The 19,952-nt window shown below is 40.0% G+C and overlaps 1 protein-coding gene across 1 annotated transcript in view; it reads right to left on the minus strand.

The window, feature by feature from the left end:
• The window catches only part of CHRM3 (cholinergic receptor muscarinic 3), a 201,974-nt gene that overhangs the window by 40,090 nt on the left and 141,932 nt on the right, over window positions 1-19,952 (minus strand). The window lies entirely within an intron of this gene.

Below are 19,952 nucleotides of genomic sequence, written 5' to 3' on the forward strand. Positions count from 1 at the left end.
GCAGGAGAGATCTGACTTGGGGCTGGCCTGCAACCTTTGCAATATTTGCCAGGAAATTAAAAATGCTCAGAAGTTTTATGTGAGCTACTATGTGCAAACATCTTTAGGTGCTTATCGGGGTTTTTGAGTCCTTTCCTTTCCCGCCCCTTCCCCGCAAGTTTCTTGTTATTACTTTTTTTCCCGCTTTTCTGCCTTTTCCCCTGCTGGCCACAAGCATTTGACTCATTTCAATCCACCAGCAAAAGGCTGATGAAAAACCCTTCAAACTCTATTACTGAAAATAAGTTATTGGAAATAAATAAACCAGCTCTTGTATCCAGGTAGAAAAAGGACCAAAAGTGGTGGAGTGATACTGGTCAGGTTTCTGTACCAGAGCACTCTGCAGCAGCACTGATGTAGCATTTTTGGTATGGCTGCAAAACAGGAAGACCATAAGGAAACAGTTCATTTAGGTCAGTCCTTTTTTTTAGCTTAGTTATTTAATCTGGGTCAATTTTGAAATGAAAACCTAAAGCATTTTATTTTGAAACTGCCAGAGTGAAACGTTCGGGTGTTGTTTTAGAATGTTTCCATGCTCTCCTCTGCTGTGTTGACTGACAGCCTCAATTCACAGACAGATCCAGTTCCTCTGAAATGGCATCTTTTTGGTGAATTTTCTCCTCCGCATTTGTTTTAATTATTATTTTCGTAACTCTTACACTCATTCACAAGGTTATGAGAGGCCACCATAAGCCAGAGCTCCCCGCTGATGGCAAACGAGTGCCAGCAGCTCCAGCTTACTACAATACCAGTTTGCTGTTCTGTAACTCATGCTCTGCTACTCCACAGTAATTTTGCAGGACTGCCTGGCCCATGACATTCCCAGCCTCTCAGCACTAACTCAATAAGTGGTTCAGACTCGAGGTTTCTAATGCTGCCATTCAATAGCATTCACCTTTGACACACGGCGAGAGTTTAGCTTGGCAGCTGGCAGTTTTTTCTTTTAGAAAGGCTGAAAACTTGAGGTCTCTTTCTGACACTGCTGGATAGAGGGAGACCCATGCAGGTGTTGGAAGCCTGAAGCCTTCACTTTGGCTTCCAGAAAAGTAGGAAGCAAGGGAGAGTGTTGAGGGAAAATATAAATTATGTATTGATTCAACCTTTTCCTCATCCTCGGTGAAAATGTTCCCCCCCGCATCCAATAAGGGATGGAGATTCTCCCTGGCTCTCTTCTTGTCATTAATGTATTTGTAAAAACTTTTTTTGTTGTCTTTAACAACAGCGGCCAGATTGTGTTCTAGCTGGGCTTTTGCCTTTCTCATTTCCTCTCTGCACGACCTAACGAGATCCCTGTAGATGGAACTAAAAGATTGTAATCCTGCTTAGCATGGCCTGGTTTGATGTTCACGTCGCGTGATAAAATGCCTGTTTGTATCTCCCTTATGAATACTGCAAATTGCACCAGCTCCGATTCATTTTGAATAGTTCAAAACATTGCTCCCTCCAGTCTAAATTATTTTTCATCAGTGTCAAGCCTTGTCTGCATCATCAAGTAAAAACTACATTTTACAGTTGCCGTGACAAACCAATAATTAGTTTTGTTTCATTATCAGAATTATTCATCAGTAACTCATTAAGGTACAACTGCTGCCTACAGCTCCTCCCCTCTAACCACATCCTAAACAGTCTCCTGCCTGACATTATGCTGAAGTTTGCTTTCCAGACTCAGAGTCATACTCCTAACTCCTGTGTATTTGATTTTGCAGTTTTCATTTAACTGATTTGCAAGGAAGGACGCCCATACAAACCCTACCACCTTCTGCATACAAACACTTTTCTTCCTTTCTCCTTCTCTCACACAGTTATATCAAATGTCCCGGGAAGACAAAATTTTAAAGCTACTATATGGAGGTGAATATTTTTATATTGTATATGTATGTAAACGGTTTCTGAAACATATAGTTTGAAATAATACAGCATTTCTTTTCTAGTTTTAACGGGTCATCCAATCACCATTGAGTAATATAAGACAGGTGCATGAATGCTTTTAAGTACTCTTCTGACTATAGATAACAACAGGAATATGGACCTTGGATTGTTAAAATTCCTTTCATTTCTAAAACTATCCACTCCCAGCTCTGGTGATAAAGAAGGACTGATTGGTATTAACATTTTCCTTTTCTTTTCTGTCTGCAAAAAGGACTAGGCAGCGTATGCTGGATATTTTTATTGATACACAGACCTTCTATCGTAGTGTAGCATTCATAATCTGTGACAGCTACTTCTGCAGATTGGCAAAGCGAACAAAATAGAATATAGCAACTGTAATTGAGGTTTGTAAAGAAACTTGGTGGAGTGTTGTTCAAATAACGAAAGGTCCTACGGTTATTTGCACTGGCTTATTCCAAGAAGAATTACTTTTTCACTTTTAGTTACAAATTCTTCTTGGGAACACAATAGAAAATTTGGTATTTTTTTTCCTTATTTCCATAAGGGTCATGTACAAAATTCAGAATGACAGCCCAGACTTTTATGTAATTGCCTTTTATTAAATGCAAAAGCTACACACAAAGAGTCTGCCACACAGAGAATACTAATCTCATTATTCATACCCTAGGCAATAGTGTTTCTGGTCACAAAAAGAGACATTACAAGATATTTAAAAGTGGTACTGATATATATTAATGGCTGTTAGATTACCAAAAAAGCTTCCTGGCATGACACACGCAACTCTTGTCTCTTCTGGCAATGGCACTGAAGTGTTCAGTACAAATACTGCTTCTGGAAACAGAGACTTTCACTTTCTAGTGCAAATATGGGTTTTGTGTTTCAAAAAAAGACATCCAAAATGACCCTATGGATGACTTTGAAGTATTTAACTGTGCTGCAGAGATTCCTGCCTCCTTACCCTTAATTATCAGATTCCCATATAATGTCTAAGAATTCACTCTTGTAGGTTAGTTTGTCACCAACAGGCATGTAAATATTTTCTTTGGAATGCCCCAGGAGGAAATCAGCTGAAGGGTCTGCAGGCACCGCTCCTCCCCTGCTCCTGCCTCGCTTCTTTTCTTACCCTCCTTTTCCCTAGAGCCTCCTGGTGAAGGGATTGGGAAGTTTACGAGCACCCTGGCAGCACTGCACTTCTGAATGTGCATGACAGCAGATGAAACTCAAATCTGTGATATTGCAGGACCTGACCAAATTATTATTGGCTATCTTTGGTGCATTGATCTCAGTTTTAAGTATGTTGCCAGGTTTTCATGGTCGCCACACTCAGAATAAATACTAAGTTTGGAAAGAGTTCAGCTGCTTTTGAAATACCTAAATAGGAGCCAGATTTTGTTTTTAAAAAAATTAAATCCATGCAATGCCAGTGTTGCTTCAATGCTTAGATTATGTTGTTCACACATACATGTTGCAAAACTCCTGTAAAAATAATGCTTATTTTCTGAATTGTCCTCCTAAACAGGACAAAGGAGAAGGAGAATATGAAAGAAGAGAGAGTTTTGTGCTCTGCTTAGCTGGAGAGCTGCATAGGAAAATGAAACAATCCTGAAGTTTGGAAGTGAGTGTGTTACACCATGAAGCTGGCAGACTGCACCGCAGCTTGCAGGAGCACCGCCAGTGTGAGCTGACTGCTCCTCTCCTCCATCTCTTGAAACATTACCTTGACAGGAAATCTTTGTTTTCTTTCAAAACAAATTGAAAAATTAAAGCAGAACAAGAAGCAATGCAGAGAGGGCACACTGGATGACGAGGCTAGGGGAGAAAAAAGGGAATGAGAGCAGAAGAGGTGAGAAAGGCTTTAACATTTCAAAGGAAATACTCTTGTCATCCTTCCTCGAGCTGCTCTTTACAGTGAGGTTGTCAAGGATCAAGGCTATATATCAGCATGCGCAAGTCACCTCAATTTTGACATTTCCTATTTTTGCACAGCTTTTGATATTGAAACAGTAAAAATGGACCTTTTAACATGGAGTTCAGCATGGAGCTTTTGATATTGGAACACTAATAATGGACCTTTTAACATGGAGTTCAGCATGTAATTCTGATTTCTAGCTCTTCAAAGATCTAAAGTCTGAGTTGTTTTGAGGAAACCTTTCATTAAGGATTCTTTCCTGATTTGTCCATACAAAAATGTATTTACATTTATATGCTGTATTTTCTACGTGCTGCCAGTCTGAGTATATTGACCTATTTTCCATTTTTGCTAGACACAAGATAGTCATAGATTGTGATTTTCATTTACTGTAAACATAACAACAAACTTAACTGACAACAAATAAATATATAAATAAATAAATAGTGGGAGTCAAGACTCCAGGGATCAAAAAGCCTGCGAGAAACCAATGCTCAGAATACTGATTTCTGATAAATAGTAATAGCATTAAAATATCTCTCAGTCTGACATTTGGCTGAAAGTTGCGTATTGATTGTACTGAAGTGATTCCACAAAACCTTGCTGACACAGGCGGTGCTAATCAAAAAGAGAATGAAAATCTTCAACACGAATTTAATCTTTTCAGAAAATGAACAGTAGGATGAATGTTTCTTGTACAAGCTTTTGATTATTTCTAAATTATCAGCAGTCTTTTGACAATGAAGCAGGTGGATTACAACGGTTGCTCTAAATGCAAAGGAAAACATCTTTGCCAAATGAAGGAAACGTGCATTATTGCAAGCCTGTATTGACCATGTAAGATGAAGAACATGTCATTAAAAACGACAGAGCAAATTAACCAGTTTGATAAAACATGTGACAGCTCCCTGGATTTGCTGCCTACTTTACATAATTACAATAGCTCTTCAACAATGTCACTCTCCATAGACCATTTTAGTCGTTTTCCCAAGGCACATTAATTCTTGCTGTTTTTCCAATTTAACTCATTTACCTCATTCCTATTTACTCAAGTTTACTCTCTTTTTTCTTACCTTTGATCATTACCTACAGTTTAATGCAAGCCAGTCCTACGAATTCATGGCAGTCATTTCAGGAAAACAGAAATGTGAACCTCCACTTATGCAAATGTCATACGCAAACCAGCAGACCTGCTGCTGTGCTCCTGTTTGCTGAGGAAGTGAAGCCCTGTGCCAGCATTTCAAAAACAGGATACCTAAACCTATGTACCTAAATGTATGAGCGTAAATCCCAGCTGCTGATTCTGAAACTCTGAGTCACTCTGTAATTGCTGGACCTCCCAGGGCACACAGAAAGCACATGGACCTGAATTCTCCATCCAGCCCAACTGAGAGACACTGCTGCCCCCTCTGCCAACTCTGGGTCCCCTGGCTACTCTGGATTCATCTTCTGCCTGCAAGGAAACAGAGGGCTGACAGTGTTGGTATTTCATCTAGCAGCAGAATATGTCACGATGGGAATGCACCTCCTCCTGAATTCCCAGGAAACCTCATGGGAATACCTGAGGGTCCTTTTGCAGTATTTCTGCCACACAGTCCCGGTACACCTGCTTCCAGCCTCGTGACAGTCATTTAACACTCTAGGATCCCAATCCAGCATGATTTCCTTTCAGGTTATAATTACCTTGCAGCTGGCTTTGTTTCTATCTACCTCAAACAAAAGGGGACTTTTGAAAAAGGAGTAATTATTCACAGCAATACTGTGTGCTGAACAACTTAAGTCCTCCTCCTGCTTGCCTGGCACTATGTGCAAAACAAAAAGAGAAGCTGTGGCAGGACTCCACAGCTTGGAAGATGTCATATACTTGGTACAAGCAAATACTGAAAGTCGTTAAGCCCAAATATAGTATTACCTCAAAAATAATCTCCATACCAGTCGCCTAGATTTATCACAAATTCCGCCTTTTTCAATTCCACAAACTATTGACTAAACTTCATTCCTAGTTTGCAGTTATCCATAGTCTGGGAACTTCATTAAGCAAAATAATTAAATGGTCTAGTTTGGAACAGACAAGTTAGCCCCATCATTCCACACATTAAATGACAGAAAGCCTGACAGCAGCAAAAGACAAAGGGAAGAGTAAATAGAAGCAGGTTTCCAAGAACTCTTTCAGTATTCTTCTTATACATTATCTTGGATACAATCTGGATTGTTTGGCACCATGTGTGATGTCACTGGCTTTCCTGCCAGAAATCCCAGGGCTCAGGGACCCTGCCAGTTAAGAACTTGTTGTATGAATTGCTGCTTGAAAATCATCTTTGTGAAAGGAAAAATAACGGTATAGCAAGCTAAGAAACTGCGTTAAGAAGGGTGTAGTGCTGAAGACACTTGTAGTTCTTGTCATTGCACCCACATGGATTCAGAAATTATAAACAACGTGTGCTGCATTGTACAGTGGTCTCCTGCTACGGCTGTTCTTTGTAATACCTCAATAAACACATGCGGGCAGGGCACATCATAGCAGAAGTTGCACCGCTTTTATCACACTTTTATCACAGAAACTACCACATAGGTAATGACATAAGGGGTTATAATTTAGAACATCATACAACAACCTGAAAATGATAAGAAAGCTCTAAAATATTTTCCAAATAGACTGAAAGAGTTCAGCCCCTACCTTAAAAATCTATGCAAAAATTGTGCATAAATTCCTTTGATGTGACTGCTAGACTTATAAGCTGCCCATAACAGGCAATTTTGATAATCTAATTTGCTTATTAGAATCTGTTTTGCTTATTTTGCTGTGAAATTGTGATTTTTTTCCTTAAACTACAAATCATACTGCCATATTTTACTCCTTTCTGTCATTTTCTTGTTTTGCTAACTTAAATAAATGATAAATACAAATATGACATGAATTTTGGCTGAGCATGTCAACAAAATGTCTACAGAATCATTCACTTCCTGGCAGTATTTCTTTCTGGCTCAGGGAACTATTCAGATTCACTAACTCTCCTATCTTCAAACTAATAAAACCTTACTCACCTGTTTTCCAGCAACAGTCAGAAGAATAATGTTGGCTGGGTCAACAGGCACAACATCGACACCTGGTTAAATTCTGCCACCATCCATGAAAAGCTCTGAGGAGCCTCTGACTTTTTATTGAAGAGGCACATACCCGTGCTCATCTAAAGTACTTCATACTTCAAAACAAAAAACAGACCCATTCAAAATAAAAAAAATTATAGGTTAACATAATAGGAATGTAACATATTACACTATCCATGTTATCATTATTGTCTTCTCAGAAACTAATTTAGTGATTTTTTTTTAATAGCAAACAGAGGGCTTATTACTGAAAAATAAAGGCCTTATTCTTACAGGTATGCCAGTAAATAAGGCTGAAAAGCTAAACAAAAAAAAATTTGTATTTTATATAAAGATAACTGCTTTGAAATGGGCTTTCATAATGTATCAATGATTTGCTAAGGGGATCTACTGTCACTGCATTTTGGCTTTCAGCTATTCTCACTATGATGTTTAAGTATTATAATCAGTTCTCATCTCATAGCACAAACTGTAAACTTCAGATTTACGAGGAAATGAAATGTGGGAAAATAAACAGGAAATGGTAAAGCAAACACATCCATCTGCAGAAGGAAACTGCCTCTCAGAATGTATTTGTTTAGAAATAAATAAACGGATATCACAGAACATGATACTTACTGTAATTTGTATTGCAAGCTAGTTAAAAAGGGAGACAAAAACCAGGTGAACTGCTTTATATTCAAACCTTTCCTTTGAGTCTTCACTGATTCTATGAACAAAAGTTAATCTGATTTTACTCAGACATCACCCATTCTGCCTTTAGTGGGAGCTTTGTATCAGTTAAGTCCCAACAAGTGGCCACTCACTAACAAATAAAGATACAGCTGCTGCTGTATCTATGTAGAAGGCTGGACAGTCATGATTTAGCGTGACATTAGAAGCAAACTCAAATAGTGGAAAGGGGATTGAGCAAACATAAAAGAAGGACAAATGTCAGTACGATAAAATGACAGGAAGTTATCTGGAAGGATATGTCCTAGTTGTCCTAGAGAAAATGAAAACTGAAAGGCTGGAGGCAGGAAAAGGGTCCAGAATGATGTGCATGTGAAAGCTGATCACATAGAAAGAATAGGGTCATTCAAGGAAAAGAGAAGACAGTCAAGTTGATATACTGTGTTGGACATTCCTGTATATTCCTTTATCTTTTCTTGAGTTTGCAATGAGATTTGCCTTATATCTGGTTACGCTATACTACATCCAACTCCTTTTGACATCAAACTTGAGGCAATGTCCCATGACATATTTAATCTCACAGTGTAGCGGTGCGCCTCAACAACACTTGCTCCTGGGCCAGCCTCTTTCAGCCTCTGCCTCCAGGAATAAACTAGTCTTGGGACTGCCCAGTGGCTCCAGAGCGGTGACCTGGGAGATTTACCCTCTGAACCCTACAACATACTGAAGGAAAAAGGAGGCTCTGGATAACACACTCACCTCTAGGCCACTGATATCCCTCATATAATCACCCAAAAATATAAACTTGGATGATTAGAGTCAGCCTTTCTTAAGGATGGATGGCTTTAGACACTAGGTAGGACAGCAAGGGGCTCTTTTTATTCAGCAGTCCTCATTTCAGTCTCTGCTGTGCACGTTTTGTCATTCTGTATTCATAGGTACTGAAACTGTATAAAAAAGCTCAGTCAATAATTAAAAACAGTTTTGCCAAATGTTACCCAGAAAGTATTGCCAGCCTTATCCTCTTGCATTTTACCACATAGCATCTTTGTCGAGGTAGACAATACTTCTTTGTTCAATACTGCAAGCATTACAAACACCAGAATAAAAAATAAAAAGTAACTTTAAAAATATCAAATATAAACTTTGCCTGAGATCATGCTAAAGCATACTATTAATGATTAAACTATTGCAGTATCTATAGACTCAGTAAATTGCTTGTTAAAGTCCATTACCATTTTCCTTTTTATTTCTTCTGGCACTTTGTCATTTATTAGCACAGTAAAAGTTCCTGGAAGATCTAACTGCTATTACCTATATCTTAACATGTTTGGCTCTTTTTACATTTATCCTGGGCTTGGAACTTTTTTTTCACTTATTATCCTGGGTTTTAAGTTAATGACAACATTGCTGTTTTACATTCTCAGTTGCAACCTCACCTCAATTTTGTGTGTGAGTGTGTGTCTGGAAAGGCAGTGCTTTCAAGCTTCACTGGCACACTCAAAACTTAATAACCTCTCTCTTGAATTAGAACACTGCAACCTACGCAAACAACATCGAGTCAAACTTCAACCCACCAAGGCAAGAATTACAGTCTCATTCATAACCAGATGAGGCCATGTGCTGTTGTGGCAGCCTTCAGAGATGGCTGCATAGTGCTAATTTTCTGAACCCTGAAGAGGGAATGTGGGACATGAGGCACTTGAAAGAACAAGCCTTCGCAGCCAGAGCTAAAATAAATCCATAGCAGAGTGGCAAAGAAGTGGTTCTGAAATCCTGTCAAATGCTGATTGGCATCCTGTGGTGCTTAAAAAAAGTTGGTTAAGTCTCACTGCAACTAGCTCCAACTGTACTGGGCTAAGCTGGTCTGGAAAACCAAGGTATACTGCTGTTGTGGTGGATATACACCCTACAAACAGGGGCCTGGCATGTGACTCTGGCTGCGTGCTGAGGCTCCAGGAACTTGTCCCCGCATGAGGACATGTCCTACAGAGGTGAGAAAGCTGGCTGTCAGACAGCTGGTCACAGCCAGCCAGCCCTCAGTGGTACAGCTCCAGAACAAGCTCCCCCATCTGCTCGTCTGTGTGCATCTCACCCAGTCTGCGGCTGAGACCTCTTTGTTGCTTTAGTCAGTCTAAGCACTGGCTGCTGACAACCTTCCTCTCCACTCCCCGTTATGCCTTCCAGCCTCCGCCTTGTGTCAGCATTAGGATTTGAGCTATTGTAGATAAACTCCACATATCTATCTGTGAGGTGAATTTGTGATTGAATCAGGTTGCTGAGCCACTGGTGTTTGGCCACAGAAGGGAGAAGAAGGGACAGCCAGGGCTAGCAGGGCAGTATTGTCCCTTGCAGCTCCGTCTGACACTTTGAGCATTGAATGCATCAATGCTCAAAGAGAGTGGAGACCTGCAGGCTGCTCCATTCTGCTGCACAGGCTTCTCTGTCCCTGGGATCATCGTAGTAAACCGCATCATGGTGCGGGCAGGAGTGCTACCCACCGTCAGCGACTAGTAACAGTGCAGGCCAGTGCTTGACAGAAAACTGTAGAACATAGCAAGGAATACTGCATCTGAACAGTGACAGCTCAAGGCTTTCAATGGATCAATCATTATTGTGATCTTCCTAAAGCCTTACGTGCATGGCATTTGCTTTAAAACAAACTGCCCTCAAGAAACATCCGGTACTCTGGATCAGAAACTTGGTAAGTAACCTGAAATCAAATATCTTGTTTCAAGCTGAATAATAACACTAAATATACTGTGTAAAACAAGAGTGATAAATATTTCTGTCCAAAGGTTAGAGATGTTAGAAATGCTACAGCAGCTCTTCAAAATTCAGCTGCATTAGCAGACTCCCAGGCTCCTAATAGATGGAAACCAGCAATATGACAATTACATTCATAAACAAGACAGCACCTGAAATTCCAGTAAGAAAGAGCTAAAATGGGTGCACGCTATTGTAACACTCACTCTGTGGCAGTCCTTCAGGATTTCATAGTCAGAGAATTTTAAAGGTTAGGTGCTGGGACCTTCATCCCCCCAGCCTAAAAAGAAATGCTTACAAGTTTACAGTGTCAGCTAAGATGGTAACACAATTCTAAAGTACTGCAGGAGAAAAAAAGCACACTTGAAGCTAAGTCATCAAGCAGTGAAGTTATGAATAACATTAACTCTTAATGTATTAACTCCATGTTTTCCTATGAGCACTTCCATCTAAACACGCCATTGCTTTAGTTTTATCTTACATCAATGACATTGAGTGAATAGTTCACTCCTCAAGTAATCATCAACCTTTAAAAAGTACTTGTATATCAGAATAAATCCTTAGCTGACCTCACCCTCAGTTAGCCCACCCCACAGCAGGCAGAAGCAGGGGCTTCTGGAACAGCGCATGCAGTCCTTGGACACCAGAGGCTGCGGGATTTCTGGATCAGGGTGCTGTGTTATATTTCCCCTCATAACGTATGCCTACATTCTAATCACACAGCCCCTGAATCACAATCTATTTGCTTGGATTTTTTTTGTTTTGTTTTTTAAACAATTCTCAGGCTATAATCTTAAAATACGGTATAATCTATAGAAGTGTTTCTCTAACTTTTTGAAAACCTGACTCCTCTTTTATTGGTTGTCTGTATTGCTCCCGTAGAAGGCCTGAGCTGTCTTAGAAGAAAGTATTTCTTAAGCTGTTCCTAAAGCTTAGTCAATCTCAAAGCCTTTGTGATCCTCAGGAGGGGTTACAGCTCACTGCTTGAAAAACACCATTCTGCAACCAAATATATTACCAAGTCTTCCTTATTAAGGAATTGAATTTAAAATCTGATAATACAAGAAGAATGTGATAAATTAACTATAGGATAAGTTAAGAAAATCCTCCAAGAAACCACTTTGGTACTCAGGTTACTCAGGGCTTTATTAATTGCCTATTCACCCACCTAATTAAAACACTTTCCTGAAATAGCGATGAGCAAGCATTACAGAAAATTTTATTTTAGTCTCGTATTTCCCTTTAAAAATGGTCAGCCTTTCATCTGATGAAAATTAAATAGGATAGATTCATAAAGTAGAGTAATATAGAAAACTCAGCTGAGACCATTTGATTTTTAACAGCTTGTTCCCTTGAATCCATGAGCTTAAATAGTCCTCTATTTCAGCTTTTTGATTACTTTGATATGTGCTGCTCTATCCTCTTGGCACCATCTTCTAGGAGGCTTATTGATTTTGTGAGAAATCCATTTTCTGGTTTTCCAACAGGCTATAAAACTGTCATTGTCCATATGATGAAATTCTTAATGGCGCTTTACATATTTGTCTTGTTTCTCCTTCCTCCATTCCCCTTTACACGCCCCGACAAACTTCCCCAAACGCACATAGATTCTTTTATCTCTATACAGCCCTGCAGCTCCTTCTGCACCAGCTCTCAGAACCACTGGGATGTGACCCTATGGTAGGCGTGAATGTGAGCAGGTGTTTTTCATCGCGCAGTTTAACTTCCGTGGGATCCCTCTTGTCGCTAAGATGGACAGCTAAAGGAAACTGCACTCTTGGGACTGTAGAAAAAGGAACAGCTTTTCTTAGATTTAAAATCCAACCAAAGACTAGGAACTGTTTTTTTAAAACTCCTAATAAAAGTCTGACAATCCAGATACCCAAATGGGCCTGACTGTCCCACACAGTGAGAAAAAGTCCTGTTTTCTCAGCATTTCGTATGGCAGCCCCAGCCCCAGCACAGGCAGCCTGCAAGCAGCTCCAGCTCTTGGAGAGGGACCTGCATGGTTTCCAGCTGCTCCAGTCAGCTCAGTTCACCACTGGTCATTGCTGAGGCTGCACTTCACCTAGGAAGATTTGTATTAGTAAACAAGGTGTTATGACCTAAAAGGAGAAGATTGAAAAAAGTTCACTGAGTTTTTTTGGGTATCACCTGACAAGACTCACAGTAGGCACTTCTTATCCTCTAGTGCATATCAATGTCTCTCTTGGGTATCTCCAGTACAAGATTGTTTCTAGGACTAAAGCTGGGGAAGAGTATTTAGCCAAAAAGGGGAGAATAAAATTCTGAGTCGGCTGAAATATCCACAGCTTCATGTTGAAGCTTCCACAATTTTCAGTTAAAAGAAAAGCTAGGGAAAAAATACAAAAGACTCAAAAATATGTGGAAAATGTGTCCTGTCCCAGGACATCTGGGCACCCTAGCTCCACCTAATTTGGAGAAAATCCACAGGTTGCCATCTGTGCTCCCTCCCCAGTGAGGATAGGGACCTGGCCAAGGGGAGCTGGCTGGGAGTGGAACAGATGGAGAAGAAAGGATCATCTTTCCAAAGGACAGTACAGCTGCCCCTCCTGTGTGCACTCGCTCCAGACCCTTGAAGGGAATTCAGCCAGAACTTCTGCCACGGACTTCACTGCAGTAATTGCAACGCCTCGCATAAAGACCATTGCATTAAGCAATTTTCTAAGCCTAATTGCGGTTTGGACAAATGTCTAAAGGAAATTGTTTAAAACTCCAGAAACAGAATAGTTTAAAGAAACTGTGAGGGAATTTGAGTCCACAGAAGTCAGCATGAATTTTCTTAAAAGTTGAACTTAACAGATACTTCTTGCTGTGATTCTAGTTCAGATTTTTTGTATGGATAAAATAATTTTTGTAATTCTTGTTCTTTTTATACTGTGTTTCTAGCTGGCAAAAGTTGGAAGGCATTGGGAAACTAGTTTTCCCACGGTTTCTGACTGCTGTCCAGCTTCTGCTAGTTAAAAAAGCAGTTAGTACTGAAAGTACTGTTTTCAGAACTAAGGTTAAAAAAAAAGTGCCAGACGTTATTTAAGAAGGATTGTTCTAAATTGTTCTAAACATTTGGAAAACCTCGATGAAGTGTGAAAAAGAATTAATTAATAAATTAAAATGTCCCTATTTTTATTTTACATTTGAAAAGTTAACAGAAGAGAATGAAATTCCCTATGAAAAATTTAGTTTAGCATAAAAGTTTATTTTTAGGGGAAGCCCCTCAGCTGCCTCTATCCCTGACCAAAGGGCTGGCTGCGTGCTGTACCCATTCAAGAAGCAGCATGCACTGAAAAATGCATCTTCTGATTTTGGTAGATGTTATAAATAGACTCTATAGTGGCTGACAATACTATCACTTTTTCTTAAAACATGCAAACAGGAAGTCTCAGTGTTCTTTTTAAAAGTAAAGTTTCAAGACAGGTTTGATAAATAAAATGTTGTTTCTTATATGTTCTTATCATATTAGTGGAGTATTTGTTGAAAGCAGGATATACCTTCTGCCTTGGACTATATAAATCTGATTCATACAAGTCTGATTGCTCCATGATCCACTTGAAAGAAACTGAAGAAGTTTGAATGATTTTTCCCTTAAGCCTTATTTCTAAGCACTCTATGGGCATTCCACAGATGCTATGAGGCTGTATGTGTTGACATTAACACTAAATAAAGGTGCTGTTATATGCACACTTGCAACATCAAGTGTCAGAACCACTCATGTACAGAGAAAACAAATGTGAATTTCCTTGAGCTACATTGATCCTAGCAATAGAAACAAGAAATAGGCTCTGAAACAAAGCCCCGAGTTTGCGTTCTGTATGTACGTGTGTTTACGACTGCTTGTTTCTTTTTTATGTTCTTATTTATTAACCAATTATATAATCCGGGGTTGAACCTCAGCTTTGTTCTTAACCTCCTGAAAGGCACAGCACAAAGAGGAGCTGTCCCATGAGCGGACTGAGAAATATCACATAGTTATAGCATCATACTTGGTCTCCTTGAGGCAGGGGCGAGAAGCAATACAGGGCAGCAAATATCTAGCACAAACTATTTCCTCCACAGTGGAAGCAGATCAAAGCCCCCAGGCAGCCCTGGAAGACATCCTCTCTGTCCATTATGGTTTTTGACTAGGGAGGTTGGTCATCTTGTCCTGCAATACGCAATTCAGACAAAAAATGTAAATGATGTACCCTTATTCCTCTGCAGGGATGTACTTGCTGACTCATAGACCAGTCTCCTGATAAAAAGAATCACATTTTTTTTTATTTAGCTTTAATAGCAGCTCAGCTGGACAAAATTGAACAACAATATATATCAGGCACCTAAACGCATGGTCTATTTTAAAAAAATCTTAAACCACAGCTGACTTCTCTAGGTGCTATAGACTTTTGATAACATGTTCTCTCACCCCATGTAGATGACCAGGTTAATTAGACAACCATAATTTTTAGAATTTAAGCCAATTAGGAACTAAATTAGAAAACATGACAGGGACCTAGTTGACATATCTGTAACCATCCTAATAATTCCTGAACAGTAAAAGTAAATATTCTTATATAGAGAGAACCTTTTCATCATTTTAAAAGACCCTACGGAAAAACCCAAGAATGAGATGCTAGATCTCCAAGGCATTATACCAGCATGCAGATGACTTCATAGAAATCCCTTTCTAAAGGAATTCAATATTTGAATATTAGAATTAGGAAGTCTGGTAAATTTATGCACCTTTATTTCACCCTTCAGGGCACAGAATCAACATATTTCTCCAGCATTTTGATTAAAAATATTTTCAGATAGCAATCTCTCTTTCGTATGTGTTTATATGGAGACTATGACCGTAGCCTCTGAATCTCTTCAAGATACAATGTCTTGTGAGATGGAGAAATGCTAATGCTTCCAGTTAGCAAAAGGGGGGTGGATTAAACTGTTTGCTGATGGTTATACAGCCACGTTTACAAAAGAATGGGGAGCTACGTGTTTAGGGCCTCCTACAGCAGTGCACCGACCAGGGCACAGATCTACCCCTCTGACTACAGCACAGATTTATCCCTGGGGTTTGTCTATCAGTGTTTATTTTGGTCACCTCCTGGAAGAAGCTTGGGCCCAACTGGAAAAACCTTGCCGTGAGCTTGGAGCCTAAGTCTTCTGTAATTGTTTTTGCCCAGCTTCTTTATAAATGTATGATAGAGTTTAAGTTGCAACATTATGAATTGTTCTATCCATACATATTATTTTCTCTTCAACAAGCCCAAAGGATGTGGCTAACAACCTTTCATAGATCATACTAAGCAAAGTTGAGTTGAACTCTGAACAGAACAGAGCAGAGACATCGCTTGCTTAATCCAGATTGGAAAAAAAATCCTTCTGATCCAAAACTGTCCAAATAGAAGAAGAATACATCATAATATGCCTTATTTTTTGAAGAAGGAGAAAACCAATATAAATAAAAAATCCCTTCATAGTATAACTGGAGACTCTTACCATTAAAGCAATACTAACATAAAGAAAAAGACCCCCCAAAAAAAAAGCTAAGGAAATGAGTGATGTCTGGAGAAGCCCTAACTTATGTAGGTAATATCTTATGTTGTAAAATGGACAAAACAATACTGCTTATTTGTGTGCCAATTAGGAAACTTTGATGTGTGACACTGAGCAGAGGCTTAAATAGTAAACATTTTGGTGGTTGTAAACCAACAAGTTATTCCCCAACTAAATGGGATGAAGGAACTCACTTGTAACTGTTGAAAAAAAGTACTGTCAGCACCGTTCACCACTCACAGAAATTTTGCTGCAGGAAGAGAGCCCAACAAGCTGCAGCAGAGGTATGCTGAATATAACCCCTCCTTCCCTTCCCAAAACTCCTACCCACACATTCCTATTTTGCAGAGAGTTTGGCTGTCCTTTTGCTACTGATGCATGGGGTATGGGCAGTTGACTATAAAGGGTCTATTATTCACTCTCCTTTTGATAGCAACAGATTAAGTTTCTTAATTTACAAAGAACATAGATGTTACATAGCCTACACTAAATGTTGTTAATCATTGCTTGTCCGTTCACTTTATTCTATAAGATGCCATGCATACCAGGATTTTACAGCTGTAAAACTTTCCCTTCAGGAAAGGCTAGACAAAATAGTTGCAGTTTGATGTTGTACAGGGTGACGTTTTGCCCAAAGACATCAGTATTGGCACAGCTGCAGAAGTGGGGTATGGCCGGGAAGAAGGGGAAATGAAAGTGTGCTGCAGCTATGTGACATGTGGAAGCATGATAGGAGCACACTGCTTGCCAGAGACTGGAAAAAAGTCAAATGGCAAAATGCAATATCCAAAGCAGAAATAAAGTGGAAAAGAAATTGAGGCGATGGTCAAGAAAAGATGTGATATTAAAGATAGCAAATATGCTCTAAAGTGAAGTAGGCTTTACCTATACCACAGAAGAAGTAGCTGTACTCTTTTTGCTGAGCAAAACATCTCTTGTGAGGCTGCACCTTGAACACTGTGTTCAGTTTTGGGCCCCTCACTACAAGAAAGATATTGAGGTGCTGCAGCTTGTCCACAGAAGGGCAACGAAGCTGGTGAAGGGTCTAGAGGAGCGGCTGAGGGTAACCGGGGTTGTTTAGCCTGGAGAAAAGGAGGCTCAGGGGAGACCTCATCGCTCTCTACAACTACCTGAAAGGAGGTTGTAGCAAGGTGGGTGTCGGTCTCTTTTCCCAAGTAACAAGGGATAGGATGAGAGGAATCGGCCCTAAGTTGCACCAGGGGAGGTTTAGATTGCATATTAGGAAATTTTTTTTCACCAAAAGGGTTGTCAAGCATTGGAACAGGCTGCCCAGGGAAGTGGTGCAGTCACCATCCCTGGAGGTATTTAAAAGACATGTAGATGTGGTGCTTAGGGACATGGTTTAGTGGTGGACTTGGCAGTGCTAGGTTAACGGTTGGACTCAATGATCTTAAAGGTCTTTTTCAACCTAAATGATTCTATGATTCTAGCAGAGATCGTCTGGAATACCTTGTGCAGTTCTGGCCTCCCGTGTTCAAGAAGGAGGAACCACAGACCACAGCAGGAGCAGAGATGACCTATGAGGAGAACAAGGGGGACTCATCCTGGGAGTGGAGTCATGCTGGAGGCTGAGGAGCATGACTTCTGCCCATAAACATAGCAACAGACAACTCGTTCCCCCGCCCGGAAAAGGGAGGGTAGCTATGAATAAAAGCAAATGCACAGTACAATGGTATAAAAACAGATGTAAAGGGAATTTCAGTAGTATTTGAATATAACCATAAAAAGGTCAAAGTATAGTTTAAATCTGCTCTCCATTATACATCCCAAGACAGATGGAAAATGGGACTTGATTTAATATGTTGCTACCCTTTTTGCACAGTACATTTCACTCGAGTCTCTCAATATGCATTGCACTAGATTTATATTCTTAGTTAAAAGAGTCGTAACTTCTTCAGAGTGAAGAAGCATCAACTGCCTACCATGAATCTGTGCAATGATGTGCTCTTTTAAGATTAAAAAATGCATAAATGCCCTGGACTTGAAAGCAAAAACTCAGCCAGGCCATCCATTAAAATTACTGTTCTGTTTACAAATAATATAGCAATGTAGGAGAATATAAATAGGATTTTAGTTCCCAGAAAGTCCTGTAATTACAATGGGAAAAACAGTTGATATTCAGTCAAGTTTTTGTCTCACGATGCTTGTACATGCAGTCATGTCCACAGCATGTGAGCATACGGGTGAACATTCTCCACGCACAGCGCAGATGCCGGTGCAGCCATGCGCTCTTACCCCGACATGGTCTCTGCTATCTTTACGGATTTTCATTCAGTGAAATGAAGTGTGTTTCTGGGGTGGAACATAGCAACTGTTTAATGGCACACAACGATGCTCTGCAACAGCACAGGATAAAGTGCAGAAAGGAATACGATACTGTATGCAACATTTCCTAACGGGGGTTTGCCTGTAGCTGTCTCTCTTGTTAAGTACGAGGAGGACAGTAAGCCGTGCCTTTCATCCTATTTTGCATGTACAATACTGCAGCTTGTAAAACAAAACACAGCTAAACATGTATGAATTCATATGGAAACATACAGGGGTAGGATAGAAGCACAAAAATACCTGGACGTTCCTTCTACTTAGTCACTTGACTAGCTGACTATTTTCCCTGGGAGACAACCAATTAAATAACTGTTGAAAATTATGTTCTGAACCTTTCCTTTCTCAGACCCTTTTTCTTAATCTCCAGAATTTCAGCCATATAAAACTGTTATAATACTGCAGAATTAAAATAAAGGAGCTAGGAGTTTATCCTCTGCTAGTAAACCAAGATGAATCTGAGAATTTGTAAAATGTGACCATCTAGGGAAATGAGAAAGGTCTTAGGATGTTTGAAGTCTTATCATCTCATACTTTAAAAATGTTTTGAAACCTCAGTAGCTTGGAACTGAGTTAATTCACAGCCACAAGGAAAGAGGTTACACTTCATTTAAAGCTGTAAATCCTTTTAATGGTATTTAACCATTTGAGACATTGGACAGTTTCCACTCAGCGCTGACAAGGACAGTAAACAAAAACCAAAACTAAAATGGCAGAAATACCAAAAAGATTAAAGATGCCTTTGGGTGCGCTCTGGAGGCATGAACTCCATCATCCCATCTCAATGCAGCATCGAGCACACAACATTAGGGCAGGACACCAGACACAGAGCAATTCTGTGTGTGTGTGTTCATGTGTAAAAGAACTCACAGACAAATGGGGAAATGCAACTGATGGACTGGGATGCTTTTCAGGATCTTTTGACGACAGTGATCACAGAAATGGGAAAAATGTTGCAAATACTGACACTAAATTACAATGTAGTGAAGAGAACCAGTTGAGAAAAAGCAATCTCTTCTTTTAGGTGAACCATCAATAGACCCTGGGACTGCCTTTTTATAAATGCTGAGGCTTTTTTTAGAGTGCCTCTTTCTGAAAATTAGAGCTGCAAATTATTTTCCCACTGTGGTGGGTTGGTATCAAAACTAGCAATGGAGGAAAGAAGCGCTGACTCCTCTCTTTACCCAGAATTTCTCAGATGGAGGACTCTGACTTGGATCTAGACCACAAGTAAACTTTGCTTGATCTGGCCAAGGCCACACGTATGTGATGGCTCCTGTGTTTCTGTGGGAGATGCTGCCATTTTCCCAGTCTGTCTAGGAGCAGCTACGGCTTGCCATCACACTTGCCAGCTATGGAAGTGGTTTGCTGTGCTCCATAGAGCCAGGGCCAGTACTCTGCTTCATGCAGAACTGCTCTTGGCAAAAATGCCCACTAGACTTTGCTAGAAATTGGCAAGGGAAATAGCTAAAAATCTGTTGGGTAACCCTACCCTTCCCCTTTCCCCTGCTAATTCAACACATAAACTAATATCTATTTAAAATACAGCCAATAAAAAAAAGTTATTAAAAATTGTTGTGGTTTAACCCCAGCAGGCAACCAAGCATCACACAGCCGCTCGCCCTCTCTCCCCCGGTGGGATGGGGGAGAGAATTGGAAGAGTAAAAGTGAGAAA

The sequence above is a fragment of the Aptenodytes forsteri genome, unplaced genomic scaffold (genome assembly GCF_000699145.1).
Source record: "Aptenodytes forsteri isolate BGI_AS27 unplaced genomic scaffold, ASM69914v1 Scaffold10, whole genome shotgun sequence".
In the NCBI taxonomy this organism is placed as follows: Eukaryota; Metazoa; Chordata; class Aves; order Sphenisciformes; family Spheniscidae; genus Aptenodytes; species Aptenodytes forsteri.